The sequence below is a fragment of the Triticum aestivum genome, chromosome 7B (assembly GCF_018294505.1).
Source record: "Triticum aestivum cultivar Chinese Spring chromosome 7B, IWGSC CS RefSeq v2.1, whole genome shotgun sequence".
Classification (NCBI taxonomy): Eukaryota; Viridiplantae; Streptophyta; class Magnoliopsida; order Poales; family Poaceae; genus Triticum; species Triticum aestivum.
Genome location: NC_057813.1, coordinates 610,513,101 through 610,541,059, shown reverse-complemented (window position 1 = coordinate 610,541,059; position 27,959 = coordinate 610,513,101).

The window sequence follows — 27,959 nt, the reverse complement described above, 5'->3', positions numbered from 1 at the left end:
ATACTAGAACATATTTCGTGGCAATTCTAGAACTGCAAAAGTTGACCTGTTAGTTGTAGAATTCAATAGGCAGTATCCTTTATTTAGGCTCAAAAAAAGCCTTGCAGTGGTTTTATTGTAACGTCAAGTTTTCATCACAAACACTAGTTGTTTATTATGAAACATTCATTCTACTGCACACTATTCAGTTATTATCTAAAAAAACACAATTCAGTTAACTTATACTTTATCTTTTAGATTTGTAGCTTCAAACCTGGAAAAATGGACATGTAGCTTCTACTTTTGAACAAAGTAAAATGCAATGCACATAGATATACATGCATCATAGGCAGTACTTGTTTCTAAGTTAGTTAAGCATAATCTGTTGTTTAATCTAAATTGTGTTATCAAAAGTTGCACAGAATGTGTTCTGGTCTTGCTTCATGGATCAGTTTTCTCATAAAACTAATGTGCCTGGACAATAGTTTGCTCCACTAATGTTATATCTCTCTCATTGTAGGATGGCAAGTTGTGGCAGCTGGAGCATGTCGCATAAGAGAGAGCAATGAAATCAATTGTACTGTTTCATTAAAAAAATTACATTGTGCTGTTATGATAGTAGCAGATGTGCCATCATTTTCTTATTGTATATTCCTGTGTAAGGAAATGTATTCCTGAGATGATTTTTTGTGTTATGTAAACCTGGGAGATATTTTCTTTTTGTGTTATGTAAAGCTGGGAGTTTTCCTAATTTGAATGAAATAATGTTGGATGTATGTGTGTGATTGGGCTAAAGTCTACTTGGGCCAAACTGGACAAATAATTGGGCTGAAACAGGCCACATACCAACAAGCATCGAACAATTTCAAAAATGAAATGAAAAGTCTTACAGAAAAAAAGAAATGGACTGCAAAAAGCTCGAGGGCCTCAAAAACTAACAAGGCTGAATTGTTGGGCTTGGCCCATGAAGCCGATAAAAAATTGACAGAATATATATATATATATATATATATATATATAAAGGCCGAATTGTTGGGCTCGGCCCATGTAAAACACCAAATCAGACCGGGCTGAATCTTGTGCCACATCAGCTTGCCACGCTGGATGCCTACGTGGCCTGGGGAGGTTGCTAGTGACCAAAACGCCACAGTGGACATATTTTGGTCATAAACGTCTTCGACCATTCCAGAAGAAAGGTCGCTATAGTCAGTTTACGACCACCAGCTTTTGACCTTCTGTTTTTGGTCACAAAGGTCGCAAATGAAAAACCATGACCTTTCAGTGACCAATAGTGGTGGTCACAAGTTGACATATTTCTTGTAGTGTGATCAAGTTTACCGCCGGCAAAGATTCCTCCACGCTCATGGAAGATCAGGGCTTGGCCTTGGGATCCATTCAAAGTGGGCCATGTTCCTTTTGTAGTAAGATCACAGCACCGGCCCAGCTGGTTAGCCACGCGTGCTCGCATCCAAGAGAGGTCCTGGGATCGAATCACAGGGAGCCTCAATTCTTTTTCCCCCTATGTCATTTTTTTAATCAAGCACACACACCCACAGCTGCTTGGGCCAAATCCTCCTGGGCCACTGCCACTATTTCAGATTTGGCCCGATGTTATATTTTCTTTCCAGTCTGTGATTTTCTTGTCATATCCAGTGCCTGCATATTTTCAAAACTACCATTGTTTTGCTTTGCTCATATTTAAATATGCATGCATCCAAATTAAACAAGCTATATATGTAAAATGCTTAGAAATTTATCTAGTTCCACAATATGTTGTTTTCATCCATCTAAAAATGTTTAAACTTGTTGTTTGCTTTAATTTGATTAAATAGCAGGTTAAAATGATTTATTTCATAACTAAATAACTGTAGCTCCATTTTAAATAAACTTTATATGTAAATGGGGTAGAAAAATGCATAGATTAACTTGGTGCACTTTGTTTTACTGTTTAACAACTCTAAAATTATGTAATAGGAAGAATAGTACCAAATTCGAAATATGCATATGGGGATTTTCCCGAATTGTTGTTTGTTGTTTCGGCCTCATTTAAACTTGCCTAGATAGGTAGTTTAATTATGCTTCACCTCTTGCCATGTTTAACAACATTTAATATTGTTTGGTAGCTTAAACAAGATTAAACTAAATAAGTTATGCGGTGTTTTGGCAATATGCAACTCGTTGCATATTGAGCTCCACTTAACTTGTAGTATTGTTTGTTGCACTTTGCCATGCCATGCCTCATTTAACCGGACATGCATCATACTTGGTTGAGCATCATGCCATGTCAATGTGTTGAGTGTTTACCTTGTTGTTTGCTTCTTTCCGGTTGTGCCCCTTCTCATTAGTTCATGTTTCATTGCGATCGTGAGGATTCATTCGTCTACGCTTGGTTCGTCTTCGTGACTTCATCTTCTTCATGGATTCGTTCTTCTTCCTAGCGGGATTTTAGGCAAGATGACCCCTACCCTGGATCTGACTACTATCATTGCTATGCTAGTTGCTTTGTTCTATCGCTATGCTGTGCTACCTATCTCTTGTCTATCAAGCCTCCCAGATTGCCATGTCAGCCTCGAAACTTTTTCACCCGTCCTAGCAAACCGTTGCTTGGCTATGTTACCGCTTTTGCTCAGCCCCTCTTATAGCGTTGTTAGTTGTAGGTGAAGTTGAAGATTGCTCCATGATGGACAGGATTATGTTGGGATATCACAATATCTCTTATTTAATTAATGCATCTATATACTTGGTAAAGGGTGGAAGGCTCGGCCTTATGCCTGGTGTTTTGTTCCACTCTTGCTGCCCTAGTTTCCGTCATACCGGTGTTATGTTCCTTGATTTTGTGTTCCTTACGCGTTTGGCTGATTTATGGGACCCCCTTGACAGTTCGCTTTGAATAAAACTCCTCCAGCAAGGCCCAACCTTGGTTTTACATTTGCCTCACCTAGCCTTTTTTCCCTTGGGAGTCGGGCTCCCGAGGGTCATCTTATTTTTACCCCCCCCCCCGGGCCAGTGCTCATCGTGAGTGTTGGTCCAACCTGTCAGCCGCCGGTGGCCACCAGGGGCAACTCTGGGCTGGCTTACCGGAAGTTTGGACAATCCGGTGTGCCCTGAGAACGAGATATGTGCAGCTCCTATCGGGATTTGTCCGCACATTCGGGCGGCTTTGCTGGTCTTGTTTTACCATTGTTGAAATGTCTTGTAACCGGGATTCTGTGTTTGGTTGGGTCTTCCTGGGAGAAGGAATATCCTTCGTTGACCGTGAGAGCTTGTGATGGGATAAGTTGGGACACCCCTGCAGGGTTTAAACTTTCAAGAGCCGTGCCCGCGGTTATGTGGCAGATGGGAATTTGTTAATATATGGTTCTAGATAACTTGACACTTGACTTAATTAAAACACATCAACCGCATGTGTAGACGTGATGGTCTCTTTTCGGCGGAGTCCGAGAAGTGAACATGGTTTTGGGTGATGTTTGAACGTAAGTAGTTTCAGGATCACTTCTTAATCATTGCTAGCTTCACGACCGTTCCGTTGCTTCTCTTCTCGCTCTTGTTTACGTATGTTAGCCACCATATATGCTTAGTCGTTGTTGCAACCTCACCACTCATCCTTTCCATGCCCATTAAGCTTTGCTAGTCTTGATACCCATGGTAATGGTATTGCTGAGTCCTCGTGACTCATAGATTACTACAACAACAGTTGCAGGTACAGGTATTGGGATGATCATGACGCGAGAGCGATGTTTGTTTTGGAGTTCTTCTTCTTCTTATTCTTTGATCAGGGGATAGGTTCCAGGTCGGCGGCCTGGGCTAGGAGGGTGGATGTCATTTGAGTTTCTGTTTGTGTTTCATCCGTAGTCAGATGTTGCTCTTATGTATGATGATGTTGTATTCGTGTGGCATTCTATGCCTCTTGTATGTATCCCCAACCATTATGTAATGGTACGATGTAATGATATCCACCTTGCAAAAGCGTCTCCAATATGCGCTTTTATCCTTAGTGGGACCTTCGAGTTCCTTTAGGATAGGGTCGCATATTAGGCATGACAGAGTAGTAGGGGCCGGTGAGGCCTCCGCAGCATCACAGCCGGCCACGGGAGGTAGGAGCACGCGACATGACCGGCGCTGGTTTGGGCGGCTGGAGCAAGAAGACCAGAGGTTGAAGAAGCACTACGGCCGTTGGATGAACATCGTACGGTAACAGGAGCTAGAATCGTTCATATTGACTAAGTTGACAAAGCCCTCCGTCCCCGTCAACTTGGTAGGCCCACAAGTCAGGCTCCCACTATGCTGGGTTCCAGCTGGCAGGGGGAGTATTCATTTTTTTGTGCGTAATAAGGAGGCACTTCCTTGCGTGTGAAGATAGCTGGTGGGTCCGACATGTCAACGGGGGGCACGTATTTTTCGCGAAATACAAAGGCCCTTCCGGTGGGTCCCAGATGTCAGGTGGAGGAATCATTATTTTGTGCGTAATAAGGAGGCATTTCCTTGTGTGCGGCCGTGGACCCAGCTATTGGCCCACATATCAGCCTCCAAAAATTTGATCTCTTTTATTTCAGCCTCCAAAAATTTGATCTCTTTTATTTCAAAGTGCGTAATAAGAAGGCATTTCCACGTATTCAACCCATTTTTTCAGAATTTACAGTCTTTTTTTTTGCGCAGTAGAATTTACAGTCAATTTGATCTCTTTTATTTGAATTACAACCATTAGCTGGGCTGGGTGAACAAATAATGTAGCGTCCATGCGGCCCATTTATTTTATTTCCTAAAAAATTACAGGCCATTTGCACTTTCTCGAAATACACAATTTTGCTGGGCTGATTCTAATTATAATGTTGGGTTGGGCCAGCAATGTTATCACAAAATAAAAAGGGGCTGAGCATTTTGTTATAAATATATTTAAATAATAAGTGATATTATTACATTCGTCCTAAAATCTTACCAAGCTTTTGTACACAATCACTAGGATTTTCGTGCCAAAACAATCCAGGATTTTATTTGTTAAGAAATTATTTTATAAGTTAATAAGATGTGGGATATTGTTTTCTTACATATGTAAGTATCTGTTAAATATATGATGACAATAGAAATAATATATAATAACATATAAAATAATTTAAATATATATAATATAGTTAGAAGGGAAACATAAGTTGGACCTGGCGTTCCTATTCTTATATAGAAAAATAGAACAGACCTCTGCGCTTTCTTCAAAAAATACATAAATTGGGCTGCCAAAAATAAAACCTCGGATGGGAGGTCCATAGGCCGGTCGATACATGATGACCCTAAGAAAATACAAACAGGCCTATGGACCTCCCATCCGAGGTCGAGGACTGCGCATGTTAAAAATGAAAGCCTAGACGGGGCAGACTAAAACCATGTCCAACACTTGCCAAAACTTCGTCCCTCGTTTTCTCTGTGTTTTGCACACTCGACATTGTGTGGGCATTTTGACTGTGCATCATATGAAGATGTGCTATGCATGAATGTTGATCAACATGATGTTAACTGGCTGGTAGTTCCATTTTCGACCATGAATAAAACTTCCAACATGATGTTAACCATGTTTGAAAAGGCCATGTTAATAGAAATGCTCTACCTCTAAAAGTTACAGTTTCTTATCTGAAACTGAACTTGCAGTTTCTTATCTAAAACTGAAACTTGCAGTTTCTTCTCTGGGAATTACATTGTCTGCACTTTTATACTCCTATGAAACTACATTTTTTAAGTTCTAAAAATAGATCCCTAGAATTCGTAAAATACTTCATATGCTCAATACTGCAAATCTTAAATTCAAAAGACATTCATATCTGAAAGTACTCTCAAAATACACAACACAAAACACAAGTCACAACCTGCAAATACTGACAACCCTAAGCTCCTCCTGACAATTCACAACCTACCCGACTATTGGGCTGGGGGGCAGCCCCCTCCTATTCCTCGGCGGCAGACAGCCGCCCCATGAGACGATGTGAACGGCGAGGGAGACGATGGCGGGGAAGCGTCGTCAGGCCAACTGCTTTTCTCCTCTTGCAGTTGGGTTCAGTCAACGAAGACTCCACCGGCTCGCTCTGGTAGGACACCCTCACAAACGACACCCTGTAGATGCTCGATCCTTCAATCTCTGGTGGATGCTCCATCTGGGATCAATACTTCCACCACCGCTCCCTCACGATCGGATTCGGTGAATCTGTTTGCTCCATGGCCGAGAGGAGCAGCTCTATGTACTCCGGCGCGACTACCTCCGGGAGTATTGCTGCGTTTTCGCTCTGTTGCAGATATTTGGCCATGGATGTCGCCGTCGCCGCTAGTTGGTCCTTGTTGTCAAACCAAGACTATATCTCCAACATCCTAGCTAGCTTCACAGGGTCGCCATCTGCGATCCTCACGTATCGGTTGTACTCCTCCATCGATCTACTTCTCCACAGCACCTTCACTCGCCGGCGGTGGTTTTTGAATGGAAGAGGAGAGGAGCAGTGCTGGTTTTGGATTAGAACGGGAGAGGAGCGACGCTGGTTTTGGACTGGAATAGGAGATGAGGGGCGGTGGTTTTGAAATGGAAGAGGAGAGGAGCAGCGCTAGATTTAGATTGGAACAGGAGAGGAGCGGCGGTGGTTTAAGAGGAGAAGAGCAGAAGAGCGGCGCTGGTCTTGGAAGTATTTTTTTGTTGTTTTGCGTATTTTGGGTCAAAGTTTGACCATGTACTGTATTTGAAAAGCAAAATGTGAATGCATGTCACCAAAAATTGTATCGTTCGGTTCGTATGTGAATGTACTTTCAAATTATATTATTTTTGCAACATATAACATATATTTTATGTGCGAAAATCATGGTCAATTATGACCCAGAATAAAAGGGAGACTAGTTAATGCGGGGTCGCTTTCTTAATTGAAGGGTAAATTGATTTTGATTTTGATCCCATCACAGCGTGTCGGCCCTCTCGTCCAATCCTAAATCGCTACTACACGCTCCTCTCCCTCTTCTCCATTGCAAAACCACTTCCTCTCCTCTCCATCATCTCCATTCCAAAATCACCGTCTCGCCTCTCCCTCTTCTGATCTTCTCCATTGCAAAACCACCTCCTCTCCTCTCCATCATCTCCATTCCAAAACAACCTCCTCTCCTCTCCATCATCTCCATTCTAAAACCACCTCCTCTCCTCTCCATTATCTCCATTCCAAAACCACTATCTTGCCTCTCCCTCTTCTGATCTTCTCCATTGCAAAACCACCTTCTCTCCACTCCATCATCTCCATTCCAAAACCATAGTCTCGCCTCTCCCTCTTCTGATCTTCTCCATTGCAAAACCACCTCCTCTCCTCTCCATCATCTCCATTCCAAAACCACAGTCTCGCCTCTCCCTCTTCTCTATTGCAAGACCACCGTCTCTCCTCCCATCTTCCAAAGCTAGCACCGAACCACTCAGAAGGACATCTATGGAGAGGATGCAGCAGCGAATCAGGTAGATCACCGACGGTGACCAGGTAAAGTTAGCCAGGTTGAAGGAGATCCTTAGTTGGTTTGACAATGAGTGGGAGATTTCGAGGACGGTGTGGGCCATGTGGCAATGTATGCGAAAGAGCGAGACATGGGCGATGAGGGCGGCGATGTACATGTACTCCTTGGCGGCAGTCACGTCGTAGTCCTCAGAGTTCATGGAGTATCTCCTCTGGGCGATGGAGCAGATAGATTCACCCGAGGCGACAGTCAGCCGGAGGTGGTGGGCGTACAGGTCGAAGGTCGAGCACCCAGAGGATAACGAATCGATCGAGTATGGTGTGCCGTTCGTGAGGGTGCAGAGCCAGCCGGAGCCACAGGAGTATTCATTCTCCCACCGCAAGAGGAGGTCGGATGGCGCGACGTTGCTTCCCCGCCGTTCTCCACGGTTCCCTCGACGCTCGCCTCGTTTCAACGGCGGCGGTAGGGTTTAAGGTAAGCTTCGCACTAACCTAATCTTCCACCTGCTCATGCTTACAATCAGTGTGACAGCTAATGAAAATCATGCTTACAATCAGTTTCTGAGTACTACGCCAATCACCCTAAAATAGCTCTAGACCTTTGGGTCAAAGTTGTGACACAGTGTACAAATAAAGAAAAATAGATTGATGCTTCTTTCAGAAAAGAGTACACCCTAGAAAACTGCCAATATAAGCTACTAGTATTTGGTTAGAGGATTGGCTGCCGAGAAAGATCCGTCCATAGAGAGCGCCACACATCCCACTGGTGGTGGTGGATGCCAATGCGTGCATGCAGCATGGTTGGTGTCGGTAATTTTTACTTGGCACACCTCGCACTCTGCATATGTGCCAGTTCCATACGTACATTTGTGCAGTTCCACCAAAATGCAGCTGAATAACCCTGTTTGCACAGATAATGAAAAGGCGTGATTACATTATAGTGGCACTAGTTGATGAAACACACAAAATAAATAGAAGAAAATATTGCGATAGTATCACAGTATGCCATGCTGCGAGGGCGAGATGGGCCCTGCGATGCCTCATACAATACACCTTATACTAGACATCGTCCCAAGTATCCCAGGTACACCTTCTGCCAGTGATGAACATCAGTGTACAGCGGTAGTACAAGGAGGCGCCTTGAGACATTCAAATCTCTATTTTTGTACATATCAACTAAAATTAAGCACCCCAGTTTGCAGAAACGCTTAAACATTAACAATGGGACTAGTTGATGAAACATACATTAACAAAGAGAAGCACTTTCTTTATCTACATTGGAAATGAAATGATAGAGATGACACTCGCTCTATTTTAACTGTATTATTACTTCATTTTATCAGTGACACTACTGTCGAGCAGGTGGCAAACGAGGTGTACCGTGCGTCGCAAGGATTGAGGTCGGGGGTGCTTAGACTGGGATGCTGAAGCTGGCTCTTTCAGTCACCAACATGGATGATTCAATTCATAGGACCTTTTGGTGTAGTTCACCTAAAATGAAGCAATGCCCCTGTGAGCTAGCAGCTTCTTCTTTAATTTTTTTAAGAAAAGGGATCCAGCCCCGGTTCCATTTCCATTAGAAAACGAAACCCACAGAGCTTCTTCTCCATTAGTTGCAATAAAATTGAGCAACATCAAGGATGGTTGTGAATCTCGTGGAATGCTCAACTATAATTTGGATATCATTTGTGCAGTTCAACTAAGATCGAGCGTGAAATTTATATCTCTGTTTGTACAAAAAAGGTGGAAAGGAGGGTGACTAACAAGTGATGAAACATGCATCAAATGAAAAGAAGCATGTTCCTTATCTGAATGGCAATCCTACAAGGACAATAGCAATTTCTAAAGCAGTGGCATTGCTAGATATTAGTGTGGGAATTAGGATTAACTATTACAACCGTTAAATACGACATTACTTTGGGCACGAGAGAGTAGGTGGACCAGGACAGTTGCATTTCTAACAAAAAGAACCAACTTATCTTAATGGGAAATTTTAGTAGGACATGTAAAGAAGTGCCATTGATTCATATTACTTGAGGCATTACATTGATAACAACATTGGTTTAAGATGTCCTTACTTTTAACAGTGCGACTGCTACATTTTACCAGTGGCATTACATAAGAGTCGCTCGAGGCAACAAACGTCAGAATAGGATATCTGGGTTGGTTCCATTTTTGTTTGGTATAGCCAGCTTATACTGTGTGAGGCTAGAAAATCTAGTGCTGGACTTACTCTGTTGACTTGTCCCACAGTCCCCACTTTCTTTCCTTTTTCAACCAATAGATCGAGTTTATATTGAGTTTGTTGGAAATATGCCCTAGAGGCAATAATAAAAGTATTATTATTATATTTCTTTGTTCATGATAATAGTCTTTTATTCATGCTATAACTGTATTATCCGGAAATCGTTATACACGTGTGAATACATAGACCACAATATGTCCCTAGTGAGCCTCTAGTTGACTAGCTCGTTGTGATCAACAGATAGTCATGGTTTCCTGGCTATGGACATTGGATGTCGTTGATAACGGGATCACATCATTAGGAGAATGATGTGATGGACAAAGACCCAATCTTAAGCATAGCACAAAGGTCGGTTAGTTCGTTGGCTAGAGCTTTTTCAATGTCAAGTATCTCTTTGTTAGACCATGAGATCGTGTAACTCCCGGATACCGTAGGAGTGCTTTGGGTGTACCAAACGTCACAACGTAACTGGGTGATTATAAAGGTGCACTACAGGTATCTCCGAAAGTGTCTGTTGGGTTGACACGGATCAAGACTTGGATTTGTCACTCCGTATGACGGAGAGGTATCTCTGGGCCCACTCGGTAATGCATCATAATAATGAGCTCAAGGTGACCAAGTGTTTGGTCACGGGATCATGCATTACGGTACGAGTAAAGTGACTTGCCGGTAACGAGACTGAACAAGGTATTGGGATACCGACGATCGGGTCTCGGGCAAGTAACGTACCGATTGACAAAGGGAATTGTATACGGGGTTTGATCGAATCCTCGACATCGTGGTTCATCCGATGACATCATCGAGGAGCATGTGGGAGCCAACATGGGTATCTAGATCCCGCTGTTGGTTATTGACCGGAGAGTCTCGGTCATGTCTGCATGTCTCCCGAACCCGTAGGGTCTACACACTTAAGGTTCGGTGACGCTAGGGTTATCAGGAAGACAAGTATGTGATCACCGAATGTTGTTCGGAGTCCCGGATGAGATCCCAGACATCACGAGGAGTTCCGGAATGGTCCGGAGGTAAAGTTTTATATATGGGAAGTTGTTAAACGGACACCGGAAAGTTTCGGGGTCATACCGGTATTGTACCGGGACCACCGGAGAGGTTCCGGGGGTCCACCGGGAGGGACCACCCCTCCCAGGGGCCACTTGGGCTGCGTAGGGATAGCAGCCAGCCCCTAGTGGGCTTGGTACCCCCCCCTTGGGCGCATGCGCCAAGGGTTGGGGGGGGGGGGAAACCCTAAAGGGGGCGCACCCCCCTAGCTTGGGGGGAAAGCCCCCCACCCTTTGGCCGCCGCCCCCCTCTAGGGTTTCCCCTAGACGGCCGGCCCCCTTGCCCCTCTCCTCCTATATATAGAGGGGTGAGGGGAGGGCTGCAAAACACAATTGAAGGCGCAGCCCCTCCCCTCCCCAACACCTCTCCTCCTTCGTACATGCTTGGCGAAGCTCTGTCGGAGTACTGCTGCACCAACTACACCACGCCGTCGTGCTGCCGTTGGAGCTGCCTTCCTCAACCTCTCCTTCCTCCTTGCTGGATCAAGACGGAGGAGACGTCGTCCGTCCCGTACATGTGTTGAACGCGGAGGTGCTGTCCGTTCAGCACTTGGTCATCGGTGATCCGAATCACGTCGAGTACGACTCCATCATCACCATCCCCTTGAACGCTTCCGCACTCGATCTACAAGTGGTATGTAGATGCAAACTCTTCCCCTTGACTCGTTGCTTAGATGAACTCATAGATGGATCTTGGTGAAACCGTAGGAAAAATTTTAATTTTCTGCAACGTTCCCCAACAGTGGTATCAGAGCTAGGTCTATGCGTAGTTCTCTTTGCACGAGTAGAACACAATTTTGTTGTGGGCGTGGATCTTGTCAACTTGCTTGCCTCTACTAGTCTTTTCTTGCTTCAGCGGTATTGTGGGATGAAGCGTCCCGGACCAACCTTACATGTACGCTTACGTGAGACCGGTCCCACCGATTAACATGCACTAGTTGCATAAGGTGGCTGGCGGGTGTCTGTCTCTCCCACTTTAGTTGGAGCGGATTCGATGAAAAGGGCCCTTATGAAGGGTAAATAGAAGTTGACAAAATCACGTTGTGGTTATTCGTAGGTAAGAAAACGTTCTTGCTAGAACCCAATTGCAGCCACGTAAAAGATGCAACAACAATTAGAGGACGTCTAACTTGTTTTTGCAGCGATTGATCATGTGATGTGATATGGCCAGAAGTTGTGATGAATGATGAATTGTGATGTATGAGATCATGTTCTTGTAATAGGATTCACGACTTGCATGTCGATGAGTATGACAACCGGCAGGAGCCATAGGAGTTGTCTTTATTTTTTTGTATGACCTGCGTGTCATTGAAGAACGCCATGTAAACTACTTTACTTTATTGCTAAACGCGTTAGTCATAGAAGTAGAAGTAGTCGTTGGCGTGACAACTTCATGAAGACACGATGATGGAGATCATGATGATGGAGATCATGGTGTCATGCCGGTGACAAGATGATCATGGAGCCCCGAAGATCAAGATCAAAGGAGCTATATGATATTGGCCATATCATGTCACTACTTTATATAATTGCATGTGATGTTTATTATGTTTTATGCATCTTGTTTACTTAGGACGAAGGTAGTAAATAAGATGATCCCTTACAACAATTTCAAGAAGTGTTCTCCCCTAACTGTGCACCGTTGCTAAAGTTCGTCGCTTCTAAGCACCACGTGATGATCGGGTGTGATGGATTCTTACGTTCACATACAACGGGTGTAAGACAGTTTTACACAGCAAAACACTTAGGGTTAACTTGACAAGCCTAGCATGTACAGACATGGCCTCGGAACACGGAGACCGAAAGGTCGAACATGAGTCGTATGGAAGATACGATCAACATGAGAATGTTCACCGATGATGACTAGTCCGTCTCACGTGATGATCGGACACGGGCTAGTCGACTCGGATCGTGTAACACTTAGATGACTAGAGGGATGTCTAATCTGAGTGGGAGTTCATAATTTGATTAGAACTTAATTATCATGAACTTAGTCTAAAACCTTTGCAAATATGTCTTGTAGATCAAATGGCCAACGCTCATGTCAACATGAACTTCAACGCGTTCCTAGAGAAAACCAAGCTGAAAGATGATGGCAGCAACTATACGGACTGGGTCCGGAACCTGAGGATCATCCTCATAGCTGCCAGGAAACAATATGTCCTAGAAGGACCGCTAGGTGACGCTCCCGTCCCAGAGAACCAAGACATTATGAATGCTTGGCAGTCTCGTGCTGATGATTACTCCCTCGTTCAGTGCGGCATGCTTTACAGCTTAGAACCGGGGCTCCAAAAGCGTTTTGAGCATCACGGAGCATATGAGATGTTCGAAGAGCTGAAACTAGTTTTCCAATCTCACGCCCGGGTCGAGAGATATGACATCTCCGACAAGTTCTATAGTTGTAAGATGGAGGAAAATAGTTCTGTCAGTGAGCACATACTCAAGATGTCTGGGTTGCACAACCGTATGACCCAGCTGAATATTAACCTCCCTGATGAGGCAGTCATTGACAGAATCCTTCAGTCGCTCCCACCAAGCTACAAGAGCTTTGTGATGAACTACAGTATGCAGGGGATGGTAAAGACCATTCCTGAAGTATTTTCTATGCTGAAGTCAGCAAAGGTTGAAATCAAGAAAGAACATCAAGTGTTGATGGTCAATAAGACCACTAAGTTCAAGAAGGGCAAGGGTAAGAAGAACTTCAAGAAGGACGGCAAAGAGGTTGCCGCGCCTGGTAAGCCAGTTGCCGGGAAGAAGTCAAAGAATGGACCCAAGCCTGAGACTGAGTGCTTTTATTGCAAGGGGAAGGGTCACTGGAAGCGGAACTGCCCCAAATACTTAGCGGATAAGAAGGCCGGCAACACCAAAGGTATATTCGATATACATGTAATTGATGTGTACCTTACTAGTACTCGTAGTAACTCCTGGGTATTTGATACCGGTGCCGTTGCTCATATTTGTAACTCACAGCAGGAGCTGCGGAATAAGCGGAGACTGGCGAAGGACGAGGTGACGATGCGCGTCGGGAATGGTTCCAGAGTCGATGTGATCGCCGTCGGCACGCTACCTCTACATTTACCTACGGGATTAGTTTTGAACCTTAATAATTGTTATTTGGTGCCAAATTTGAGCATGAACATTGTATCTGGATCTCGTTTAATACGAGATGGCTACTCATTTAAGTCCAAGAATAATGGTTGTTCTATTTATATGAGAGATATGTTCTATGGTCATGCTCCGATGGTCAATGGTTTATTCTTAATGAATCTCGAACGTAGTGTTACACATATTCATAGTGTGAATACCAAAAGATGTAAAGTCGATAACGATAGTCCCACATACTTGTGGCACTGCCGCCTTGGTCACATTGGTGTCAAGCGCATGAAGAAACTCCATGCTGATGGACTTTTGGAGTCTCTCGATTATGAATCGTTTGACACATGCGAACCATGCCTCATGGGCAAGATGACCAAGACTCCGTTCTCCGGAACAATGGAGCGAGCAACCAACTTGTTGGAAATCATACATACCGATGTGTGCGGTCCAATGAGTGTTGAGGCTCGCGGAGGATATCGTTATGTTCTCACTCTCACAGATGACTTGAGTAGATATGGGTATGTCTACTTGATGAAACACAAGTCTGAGACCTTTGAAAAGTTCAAGGAATTTCAGAATGAGGTAGAGAATCAACGTGACCGAAAGATAAAATTCTTACGATCAGATCGTGGAGGAGAATACTTAAGTCACGAATTTGGTACACACTTAAGGAAATGTGGAATCGTTTCACAACTCACGCCGCCTGGAACACCGCAGCGTAACGGTGTGTCCGAACGTCGTAATCGCACTCTATTGGATATGGTGCGGTCTATGATGTCTCTTATTGATTTACCACTATCATTTTGGGGATACGCTCTAGAGACAGCTACATTCACTTTAAATAGGGCACCGTCTAAATCCGTTGAGACGACACCGTATGAATTATGGTTTGGGAAGAAACCTAAGCTGTCGTTTCTAAAAGTTTGGGGATGCGATGCTTATGTCAAGAAACTTCAACCTGAAAAGCTTGAACCCAAGTCGGAAAAATGCGTCTTCATAGGATACCCTAGGGAAACTGTAGGGTATACCTTCTACTTAAGATCCGAGGGTAAGATCTTTGTTGCCAAGAACGGATGCTTTCTGGAAAAAGAGTTTCTCTCGAAAGAAGTAAGTGGGGGGAAAGTAGAACTCGATGAAGTACTACCTCTCGAACGGGAAAGTGGTGCAGCTCAGGAAAATGTTCCTGTGATGCCCACACCAACTGAAGAGGAAACCAATGATGATGATCAAGGTACTTCGGATCAAGTTGCTACTGAACTTCGTAGGTCCACAAGGACACGTTCCGCACCGGAATGGTACGGCAACCCTGTCCTGGAAATCATGTTGTTAGACAACGGTGAACCTTCGAACTATGAAGAAGCGATGGCGGGCCCAGATTCCAACAAATGGCTTGAAGCCATGAAATCCGAGATAGAATCCATGTATGAAAACAAAGTATGGACTTTGACAGACTTGCCCGATGATCGGCGAGCGATAGAAAACAAATGGATTTTTAAGAAGAAGACGGACGCGGATGGTAATGTTACCATCTATAAAGCTCAACTTGTCACTAAGGGTTATCGGCAAGTTCAAGGGATTGACTACGACGAGACATTCTCTCCCGTAGCGAAGCTAAAGTCCGTCCGAATCATGTTAGCAATTGCCGCATGCTATGATTATGAGATATGGCAGATGGACGTCAAAACAGCATTCCTTAACGGGCATCTTAAGGAAGAACTGTATATGATGCAGCTGGAAGGTTTTGTCGATCCTAAGAACGCTAACAAAGTATGCAAGCTCCAGCGATCCATTTATGGGCTGGTGCAAGCATCTTGGAGTTGGAATATTCGCTTTGATGAGATGATCAAAGCGTTTGGGTTTATGCAGACTTATGGAGAAGCCTGCGTTTACAAGAAAGTGAGTGGGAGCTCTATAGCATTTCTCATATTATATGTAGATGACATACTCTTGATGGGAAATAATATAGAATTTCTGGACAGCATTAAGGCCTACTTGAATAAGTGTTTTTCAATGAAGGACCTTGGAGAAGCTGCTTATATATTAGGCATCAAGATCTATAGAGATAGATCGAGACGCCTCATAGGTCTTTCACAAAGCACATACCTTGATAAGATTTTGAAAAGGTTCAAAATGGATTAGTCCAAGAAAGGGTTCTTACCTATGTAACAAGGTGTGAGATTGAGCTCGGCTTAGTCACCAACCACGGCAAAAGATAAAGAAGAGATGAGTGTCATCCCCTATGCTTCAGCCATAGGATCTATTATGTATGCCATGCTGTGTACCAGACCTGATGTAAACCTTGCCGTAAGTTTGGTAGGAAGATACCAAAGTAATCCCGGCAAGGAACACTGGACAGCGGTCAAGAATATCCTGAAGTACTTGAAAAGGACAAAGGACATGTTTCTCGTTTATGGAGGTGACGAAGAGCTCGTAGTAAAGGGTTACGTCGACACTAGCTTCGACTCAGATCCGGATGACTCTAAGTCACAAACCGGATACGTGTATATGTTGAATGGTGGAGCAGTAAGCTGGTGCAGCTGCAAGGAGAGCGTCGTGGCGGGATCTACGTGTGAAGCGGAGTACATGGCAGCCTCAGAGGCAGTGCATGAAGCGATTTGGGTGAAGGAGTTCATCACCGACCTAGGAGTCATACCCAATGCGTCGGGGCCAATCAAACTCTTCTGTGACAACACTGGAGCTATTGCCCTTGCCAAGGAGCCCAGGTTTCACAAGAAGACCAGGCACATCAAGCGTCGTTTCAACTCCATCCATGAAAATGTTCAAGATGGAGACATAGAAATTTGCAATGTACATACGGATCTGAATGTCGCAGATCCGTTGACTAAACCTCTCTCGCAAGTGAAACATGATCAACACCAGAACTCTATGGGTGTTCGATTCATCACAATGTAACTAGATTATTGACTCTAGTGCAAGTGGGAGACTGTTGGAAATATGCCCTAGAGGCAATAATAAAAGTATTATTATTATATTTCTTTGTTCATGATAATAGCCTTTTATTCATGCTATAACTGTATTATCCGGAAATCGTTATACACGTGTGAATACATAGACCACAATATGTCCCTAGTGAGCCTCTAGTTGACTAGCTCGTTGTGATCAACAAATAGTCATGGTTTCCTGGCTATGGACATTGGATGTCGTTGATAACGGGATCACATCATTAGGAGAATGATGTGATGGACAAAGACCCAATCTTAAGCATAGCACAAAGGTCGGTTAGTTCGTTTGCTAGAGCTTTTTCAATTTCAAGTATCTCTTCCTTAGACCATGAGATCGTGTAACTCCCGGATACCGTAGGAGTGCTTTGGGTGTACCAAACGTCACAACGTAACTGGGTGATTATAAAGGTGCACTACAGGTATCTCTGAAAGTGTCTGTTGGGTTGACACGGATCGAGACTGGGATTTGTCACTCCGTATGACGGAGAGGTATCTCTGGGCCCACTCGGTAATGCATCATCATAATGAGCTCAAGGTGACCAAGTGTTTGGTCACGAATCATGCATTACGGTACGAGTAAAGTGACTTGCCGGTAACGAGACTGAACAAGGTATTGGGATACCGACGATCGGGTCTCGGGCAAGTAACGTACCGATTGACAAAGGGAATTGTATACGGGGTTTGATCGAATCCTCGACATCATGGTTCATCCGATGACATCATCGAGGAGCATGTGGGAGCCAACATGGGTATCCAGATCCCACTGTTGGTTACTGACCGGAGAGTCTCGGTCATGTCTGCATGTCTCCCGAACCCATAGGGTCTACACACTTAAGGTTCGGTGACGCTAGGGTTATCAGGAAGACAAGTATGTGATCACCGAATGTTGTTCGGAGTCCCGGATGAGATCCCGGACATCACGAGGAGTTCCGGAATGGTCCGGAGGTAAAGTTTTATATATGGGAAGTTGTTAAACGGACACCGGAAAGTTTCGGGGTCATACCGGTATTGTACCGGGACCACCGGAGAGGTTCCGGGGGTCCACCGGGAGGGACCACCCCTCCCGGGGGGCCACTTGGGCTGTGTAGGGATAGCAGCCAGCCCCTAGTGGGCTTGGCGCCCCCCCTTGGGCCCATGCGCCTAGGGTTGGGGGGGGGGGGAGAACCCTAAAGGGGGCGCACCCCCCTTGCTTGGGGGGCAAGCCCCCCACCCTTTGGCCGCCGCCCCCCTCTAGGGTTTCCCCTAGAGGGCCGGCCCCCTTGCCCCTCTCCTCCTATATATAAAGGGGTGAGGGTAGGGCTGCAAAACACAATTGAAGGCGCAGCCCCTCCCCTCCCCAACACCTCTCCTCCTCCGTACGTGCTTGGCGAAGCTCTGTCGGAGTACTGCTGCACCAACTACACCATGCCGTCGTGCTGCCGTTGGAGCTGCCTTCCTCAACCTCTCCTTCCTCCTTGCTGGATCAAGACGGAGGAGACGCCGTCCGTCCCGTACGTGTGTTGAACGCGGAGGTGCTGTCCGTTCAGCACTTGGTCATCGGTGATCCGAATCACGTCGAGTACGACTCCATCATCACCATCCCCTTGAACGCTTCCGCACTCGATCTACAAGTGGTATGTAGATGCAAACTCTTCCCCTTGACTCGTTGCTTAGATGAACTCATAGATGGATCTTGGTGAACCGTAGGAAAAATTTTAATTTTCTGCAACGTTCCCCAACAGAGTTTGTACTGCGTTTCCCTTTATTTCCCTATTAGACCTAGACACCAGTTGGATAGCCAGTCTCTGCTACTTTTCACCCCCATTATTTCCTCTTTTGACCAAGTCCTAGATTCAAGTAACAAATCCTCCCCCACCCCCACCCCCTTTCTTCCTTGTTTGAACCAAGTAGTACTAGATTCGAGTGCATGAACTAGTTTTACCTCTTAAACGTAAAAAAATTAGATGGTTTTTGAACATCTGATCGATCCTATCTACGAGGGGGCCTGAGAAATAGTAAAAGATACAAATGCAACAATGTCAGGAACTCAGGAAGTAGAGCAAGGCCGGTTTTGAAGGAAGTTATACCTGATGGTCGCCGGGATGTCGCTAGGTGGGCGGCGGGAGGCCGGATCTGCCCACACTACGACTGCGAGGAAGAAGGGGTCGGAGGCCCTCCCTTGCCAGCGGTGCTTGGGAGAGAACGGCAAGGCAGGCTGATCAGGACGCGCCCAGTAGTGGGTAAGAGCCGTCGCCGAGGAGGAACGCGTGAACATTGCACCTTCTCACCTTCCCCGGCGGAGAGGATCCGGCTAGATCTATGACCAGCGGTGAGCAGAGACAGAGAGAGAGAGTCTGGCCACCGCTGTCGTGTTTAGATCTGGAGAGGCCGAGACAGTGTGAAGAGAGCAACACTAGCAAGCAAGCGCGGAGGCTCCTGCCTATATAGTGGATTAGTACTAGTTTTCTTTTGTCTACCGGAGCCGGCTTGACCTCATCAATGACTGTCAAGAAGTCTTCATGCACATGGCTCGGAGGCGCAGTTGTCGTCATTTTGATCTGAAGCACCAGATTATAACATATAACACGAAAAAATGCCACATGACAAGAAACCATAACCTCACTGCCCAAACGAGACAACATGAATCCCGACGGATAAACTAGACGAGGAACAAAGCTCAAATTAAAGATAAACTCGTAGAAAAGGGGTCCTTCGATAGATGTCAGCCGAGTAGTCATTGTTCGTGCATGTGCCCCCAATGACTAGCCGAAATCAGTTGTCGCTGTTTAACCCTCGCAGTGATCCGAAGCACATGACACCTAATTTTGCGAGATGACAAGAAACCTTTTTTAGATTTCTCACCACAACTACAACCATGTACAACACAACTTGCACGATATGTAGATGATAGCCAATCCAGGCGTGTCTGCTAGAGTCTGGTCACATGCATGGACGAACTGATCTTTCGTGTCTTGCAGGGATCGTCCAGGCACCAACGTAGTACAACACTTCTCTAGTACTATCGTTCGTCTCTCTCTTCTATTATGTCACTCGACTTGTGGGGACGAGGAGTGTGCCTATGGTCGGTTTTCAATTGCCGTCCCACATGTGTGTGCAAACGCAATATGACACGCGTTCCATTCGGAGAGCAGTGTGCCAGACCGACCGACCGTCTGGGGTGCGACGCGGACGCGACGGGCGTGCTGTATACTCTGTACATGTGTACCGCCGTTTTCTAGATACTTTTCTCCATGGCGCGGGCGCAATCCATGGATAAAAAATTAGTATACTGTATACTCTTTAAAAGTCAAGGGCGGGGCTTTTCCTGCACGGTAGGCGGCGGGGCAGTTCCGCCTAGTCGGTTCGACAGAGACGCGGGAAGACGAGGGAGTAGGCTGCTGCAAACGTAGGGTTGTGTGATTTGACAGCGAGTTACTGCTGGACAGGTGGGGCCCCGTGATTTGACTTTCTGTTATCATTTTAACTGCGGCGCTACGACCGGCGTGAGTCTCCCGATTCCTGACCACCTCCATACAGGTGCCTCTCCCAATGCTCCACCATGTAGTAGAGGCTGGCTCTTGCATGAGAGCCCACTTCTCCACTTTTTCCTTGCCTCTCTTTGCTCCACATATGCAAAAATGCCATGTAAAGCGCACTATTGTACTTACTTTTACTTGCTCCTATAGGTGCTAAGCTTGCCACATAGGCATAAAGTCTGATGTGGCAAGTTAATCAAGAAGAGAGAGACTAGTTTGGTGACCCAAGGAAGAAACAGTGCTAAGTGCGTGTACCTCGGTGAAAATACAATTTTGAGTCTATAGCTAATTAAATGAAGCAAACTTAGCAACACCATTTCATTGGAAGAGGTCACTCCTTGGCAAATGCAATAAATACTAGTACTCCCTGTGTCCCATAATATAAGAATATTTTTGGCACTACACTAGTGTCAAAAACGTTCTTATATTATGGGACGGAGGGAGTATGAAGAAAGAGATAGAGAGAAGTAAAAAAATACACTTATAGCCAACCTTGTTTTAGTATGAGTGACTAAGTGATGACTATGTATCACATGCCAACATTAGATAGCCTAACGCACCGTGTTAAATCTCCAAGGGCGCGACCGCGCGAGCAACACGACGGTCGTGGTAGGAGCGACCATGATACGGGCTGCTGGCAGCCCTTGGATCTAAGATCAAACGATCGCATGCTAAGTTGCTGAAAATTTGCAGAATAACCCTCCAGGATAGGTTATTCACCCATAGGTCTAGAATCACGCCATGCAACCGTTCGACCTCAGATCCAAGGGCTCTCGGAAGCCCGTATCATGGGAGAATGGAAAGCCACTACCCTGCCGTTTGCACGCTGGCAGTTCGCTCCTACTCGTCCCCGCACGTCCTTTAATACTACGGCGGTTCGCTCCTAGTCGTCCCGTCCATTCACATTACGGCAATTCCACTAATCCTAACCCTCCTCCCAAATCCATGGCATCCCAAATCTCCATGATCGGCGGTGAGTACATGGTTAGAACCATCACTGGCGATGAGTTCGACGTCATCTACACCCGTTCTTCCATGATGGTGAAAGGATGCCTTTCTCGCTTCAGATGCATTATCGAAGACTCAGATGATGAGTGGGTCGTTGGGCTAGATGTTGAGTACACCACAGTCCTGGGACGAGAGAAGGATCTAAAGGACGAAGAGAGGAAGAAGCCCGCCGTGATCCAGGTTTGTGTGCATGACTTATGCTTGGTCTACCACATATGCCATGCTGACGTTGAATGCCAGGATTTTAAGGACTTCCTCGAGAGCAACCTAGTCAAATTCGTTACTGTAGACTTTGGTAACGACAAAGAAGTCCTGCGTCGGATAGGCCTCATTGTAGGCAACACCTTCGACCTCCAGAAAAATCAGCTGGTGTCCTCTCGTCAGCCTTCAATGCTGACCCTGGCAGGAGCCATGGTTCATCCTTCATACGGTAAACTGGAGAAACCTCCATACACGATTCATCATCATGCATGGCAGTGGAATGTACTAGATATAGACCAAATCCACTATGCTGCAATGGATGGTTACCTTTGCTTCAATATCTACAAGGGTTGGATGAAGAGCAATAGCCAAGTGTGCGGTTCAAGCAAAGAAGTATCAGCCAAGAGGAGGAGGGACAAGGACAATGTCGAGGACATGGACGAGGACTCCGAGTAAGGTGGCAGTGTCATTGCTCATGGTGGTTCTAATGCAGTGTCTACCGGAATAGTTGCAAAGTTTAATTACAGGTGCGCTTAATTTAATTTGAGGGTTGTGTTGTGCTGAGCCCCAACAGAACTATATGTTATGTTTCTTCTTGTTACTTTAACTCTTCAGTACGTACATACTAGTATTTCTTACATTTCATATTTTAGTTGGTATAATACTACCACTCGTTTCTTCACATTATATACATACAATACATATGGCCAACATCATATAGCCAGCAGTTTAGTTGTCAAAGAATTTCAGTGTGCTTAGTTTTGTCAAAGAATTCAAGGGTGCTTAGTTTTATTTGAGGGGTGGGTTGTGCTGGACACCATTATTGTGACTAGCCTTTTTAATAGTACTATATGCATAATTTGGCGACGAACGCTCTCTATATGTACCACCTTTTTTTTAGTTTCAAGTTTTGCTCCATGGCGCAATCCATCGATACTACTGCTGTACAAAAGTATACATTTTTAAAAGGCTAGAGGGCGGGGCAGTCTAGCTTGGTCGGTTTCATGAGAGGCGAGGGCCTCTGTGATTTGACGGCTCATTACTGCTGGAAAGCGGGGCCTTGTGATTTGACTGCTCATATAAATGCGCCGACGACTTGATCGAGGAGGAGCAAAGAACCGTGCGGTATACTCAAGTTTTCCACTAGAGTAGTACTGCGACGGAGGAGCACGAAACACGGCAGCCCAGTGCCATATGGCGATAAAAAATGATCTAATTTGCTAGTCATCTCATTGTTAGCATTGTTCTATTCATTCCCTCAAAAAACCATTGTTCTATTCATGCCTCGTAGAAAACGTGACACATGCGGCAAAACACCCGAAGCAAAAGATGAAACACAGGAGCAAAGAAAGAAGGAAGATTATCACCCCGAATGATCTAATTCGCCGTGGAGTCGTAACTGCTTCTTTATCGCCTCCACGACCTCCATCTTCTTGCGCGTCTTCTTCATTCTGTCCATGACGCGGGATTTCTCGACGTGAGCCTTCATCATCTGTTCCACGGCCGCATTACGTACCTTGACAACAGCTGGGTGCTCAATGTGGAGCTTCGCCAACTCCTCCTTCTGTTCCATGACGAGGGCCTGCAACATCTTCATCGAGGAACTACTATTCTCATGCAGGTTCTTCCAGCCTGCGTTCTTCTCCTCCAATAGGCCAACCTCGTGGCAGAGCTTCGCCTTGTCTTCCTAAAGTCGCAGGATTTTGCCGGTCGTCTTCTTCTCCGAGACAATGCTCTTCTTCAGCAGCATCACCAAGCCGGCGGTCAACTCCCCTTGCTGATTGAGCTTAGCGGGCATGTCGTCGAGGCTCTTCTTCAGCAACTACATCAAGCCTTGGATGAACTCCTTTTGCTTATTGAGGTGCTTATTGAGCTGATCGTGTTGGAAATATGCCCTAGACGCAATAATAAATTGATTATTATTATATTTCCTTGTTCATGATAATCGTTTATTATCCATGCTAGAATTGTATTGATAGGAAACTCAGATACATGTGTGGATACATAGACAACACCATGTCCCTAGTAAGCCTCTAGTTGACTAGCTCGCTGATCAATAGATGGTTACGGTTTCCTGACCATGGACATTGGATGACGTTGATAACGGGATCACATCATTAGGAGAATGATGTGATGGACAAGACCCAATCCTAAGCCTAGCACAAAGATCGTGTAGTTCGTATGCTAAAGCTTTTCTAATGTCAAGTATCTTTTCCTTAGACCATGAGATTGTGCAACTCCCGGATACCGTAGGAATGCTTTGGGTGTACCAAACATCACAACGTAACTGGGTGGCTATAAAGGTGCATTACAGGTATCTCCGAAAGTGTCTGTTGGGTTGGCACGAATCGAGACTGGGATTTGTCACTCCGTGTAAACGGAGAGGTATCTCTGGGCCCACTCGGTAGGACATCATCATAATGTGCACAATGTGATCAAGGAGTTGATCACGGGATGATGTGTTACGGAACGAGTAAAGAGACTTGCCGGTAACGAGATTGAACAAGGTATCGGTATACCGACGATCGAATCTCGGGCAAGTACAATACCGTTAGACAAAGGGAATTGTATACGGGATCGAATGAGTCCTTGACATCGTGGTTCATCCGATGAGATCATCGTGGAACATGTGGGAGCCAACATGGGTATCCAGATCCCGCTGTTGGTTATTGACCGGAGAACGTCTTGGTCATGTCTGCATGATTCCCGAACCCGTAGGGTCTACACACTTAAGGTTCGATGACGCTAGGGTTATAAAGGAAGTTTGTATGTGGTTACCGAATGTTGTTCGGAGTCTCGGATGAGATCATGGACGTCGCGAGGAGTTCCGGAATGGTCCGGAGGTAAAGATTTATATATGGGAAGTCCTATTTTAGTCACCGGAAAAGTTTTGGGTTTTTCCGGTAACGTACCGGGACCACCGGGAGGGTCCCGGGGGTCCACCAAGTGGGGCCACCAACCTTGGAGGGCAGCATGGGCCAAGTGTGGGAGGGGACCAGCCCCAGGTGGGCTGGTGCGCCCCCCACAGGGCCCAAGGTGCAAGGGAAGTGGGGAAGGGGGCAAACCCTAGGGCAGATGGGCCCTAAGGCCCACCCTAGGTGCGCCTCCCCCCTCTCCCCCTTCTGGCCGCACCAGATGCCATCTGGGGGCTGCCGCCACCCCTGGAGAGGGAACCCTAGAGGGGGCGCAGCCCCCTCCCCTCTTCCTATAAATAGTGGGGGTTTTGGGGCTGCCCAACACATGAGAACCTCTCCCCGTTGGCGCAGCCCTACCTCTCTTACTCCTCCTCATATCCCGAGGTGCTTGGCGAAGCCCTGCTGGACTACCACGCTCCTCCATCACCACCACGCCGTTGTGCTGCTGCTAGATGGAGTCTTCCTCAACCTCTCCCTCTCTCCTTGCTGGATCAAGGCGTGGGAGACGTCACCGGGCTGTACGTGTGTTGAACGCGGAGGTGCCGTCCGTTCGGCACTAGGATCTCCGGTGATCTGGATCACGACGAGTACGACTCCTTCAACCCCATTATCATGAATGCATCCGCTTAATGATCTACAAGGGTATGTAGATGCACTCTCCTTCCCTCGTTGCTAGTTTCTCCATAGATAGATCTTGGTGACACGTAGGAAAATTTTGAATTTCTGCTACGTTCCCCAACAGATCGGGCATGCCGTCGAGGGATAACGACTCCAGCTCTGCCGGCTCGGCATGTTCGCCTCCGTGGCTGGGGCGCTCCTGGGAGCCATCGCCTGCCCGTGAGATATCTTTTGAGGTCTCTGCGTGGCGGTGAGCCATCTTTTTTTTTCGCAGCCTTGGTTGCCGCTACCTTGTTACGAGTAGTTCTCGACCTTGAGCTTTGCTCACCAGCCATGGCAATGATGGACGAAAAAGAAGCACTTATGAGGAGGAAAGGTAGACTAATTTTTGGTTAGGTAGTTCCCCTTTTTATAACCTAAGTACTAGCACTAGTACTAATACCTGCATAGTGGGAACACGTTCAGGTTTGGTACGTACTAGTAGGTGTGAGCAGGCTTTCGAATGTCATGGGAACAAGGTAAAGATTAATTGATGGTTTTAGTTTCGAGGCCCGAAACGGCTCCCGATGAGTTTAGCGGAACATAAATTTCAAGTACTGCACTGCTCAAATGCGTAAATATTATGTTACTGTCAAAAATTGGCACAAAATACGAAGGAGACCAATGGAAGTACTACTAGCAACCCACGATTTAACTACTCGCATGCGCGCAGTGGAGTAATAATGTCTTTCTTCCGCCCTCACGTCCAGTCAATTTGCATGCGCTGTATTAATTGACCATCAATGAAGTGAACGACTTTACATGCGTCAAATTATCACATGGGGTGGATCTTGGTACAAAATTCCGTCCGCCCGTGTACCCGCGTGTACGTGCGAGGGAATGAGTGCGTACGTGGCATGCGTGCACATCTTCGCTTCGTGTATGTACCGCCAGTATGGCTCAGGGAGGGCGAGTACAATCTTCTGGAACCAGCAGCACGTTAGTGTGATCAATCCACGCAAGGAGGTCACGACAACGCCTCCACATGTGCCACGTGGCTTCATGAACTGTAAGAGAGACACTGTCTAGCGTGCCATTGCTATTCTAATTTACGTGTGTTGCACATACTCGAAGTACTAGTAAGGTACACGTGCATTTGCACGCATCAGATTTTGCAACCAAACTATGAATAAATACCACACTATAGCATGTAAGCTCTGAGTCATATATGCCTGATGTAGACATTCGTTTAATTCTTATAGTTCATCTCATTCAAAATCAATTAGTTTTTATAAAAAAGCTAAGAACGCGAGAATAGGAAAAACATGGGATTATAGTGGAATGTCGTCTTGAATCCTACAGGATTGTACGAGTGTTTGATTGTGCATAGAAAAAATGCAGAATTCTTTCAAAGAGGTTTGAGTGGATGTGATGTTTCCTATGAAATCTAGTGCAAATGAATCATATGGAAAAATTCCTATGGTTTACAATCCTACGAATCAAACAACCAAGATAGGAAAAATTCCTAATGATTAGAATCCTCCAAAATTCCTTTGAGAATCCTTTGAATAAAAAGAAGCCCTTAATCTATTTTATGATTCATGGAATTGTGCGTTGTAAAGCATAAAGTAAAAACAAATAATGGCAATTCAACTAGAAAAAAAGCTTGGGCAGTTATGATACGGAAGATTCTAGAACAAAAGAGAACCATTGTTGTTTTGAGGTTTGTGCATTATGCTTAAGTTCAACCATGGAGTTTGCTAGGTTGTACATGTGGCAAAATCCGGTGGGGGCTAGAAGATGGTGCGAGGGGCCGACGGGAGGGAGACTATGAAGGAATGCACAAGTGCGAGATCGACATTTAGAGAGAGGGGGCGAACACGTGCGCTGTTGCACGGGCGGAGCCATGAAAAATAAATGAGCTAGGGGGCCAAGCATTGCTAATCCTTTATGAGGACGGTCAATTCATGAACTTAAACCATTTTCAGTAGCAATTGTCTAATGATCACATTCATATTAGCCTCGATATATAGTGATGTTAGGGGGGGCAGGGCCCTTACTGCCCCTTGTCTTCGCCATTGTGCACGCGTCTGAGAGATGAAGCGGAAGGCATGGATGATGAGAGGGGGACGTTGGATATATAATTAATGTGGGTGTATTAGCTATATATGTTAATCCTATATAGAGAGGTATAGATTGATCGATGTGGACGTGGGAAAGAGGGTGAGACCTCACTGGATATATCGATTGATCGGTTTGTGTGGAAAACTATGAAAGACCTAGCTATATACACACATACATAGAGGAACATCGATCGTTGCGCATGCACGCGTGAGAGATAAAGAATGCCTGATATGATGGAGAGGGGGATGTGTGTGGGTGTGTGCCTTCATGGGAAACCGACCTGAAGAAATAGATTGCATGCGTGCGATGGATAATGCCGACTGGTACACTAGAAAAAAAGACACATCCATGACATTTTGGGCCAAACGAAATTTTTTTCTGTCATACATATGACACTTCTATGACGATAATTGTGACAAAACCCGGTATCATCATAGATGTGGCGGGCTCCTACTTCTATGACAAAAAATCATGAAAGAAAATGGGCTTTTCGTCCTGGGCGGGCTGGAGACGCAGTTGCATGACATTGTTTGGGCCGTCCATGACGAAAAAAACCATGGTAGAAGCGAGGGCGAGGAAAATTTCGGGGAGTTGCCGCTTACGGTGGTAGGTCGGGGGCCGAGCGATGCGCGTTTCTCTCATACACGTACGCGCGTGTGTGCGAGGCGTTGGCTCTAACTGAACCCGAGCGAGGCGTTGGGCTCTAACTGAACCCGAGCGATTGCACTGCAGGCTATGTGTTACTGAACCCGATCGATCGATCGATGGCTGTTAACTGAACCCGATCGAGCGATTCCTTCGCTACTG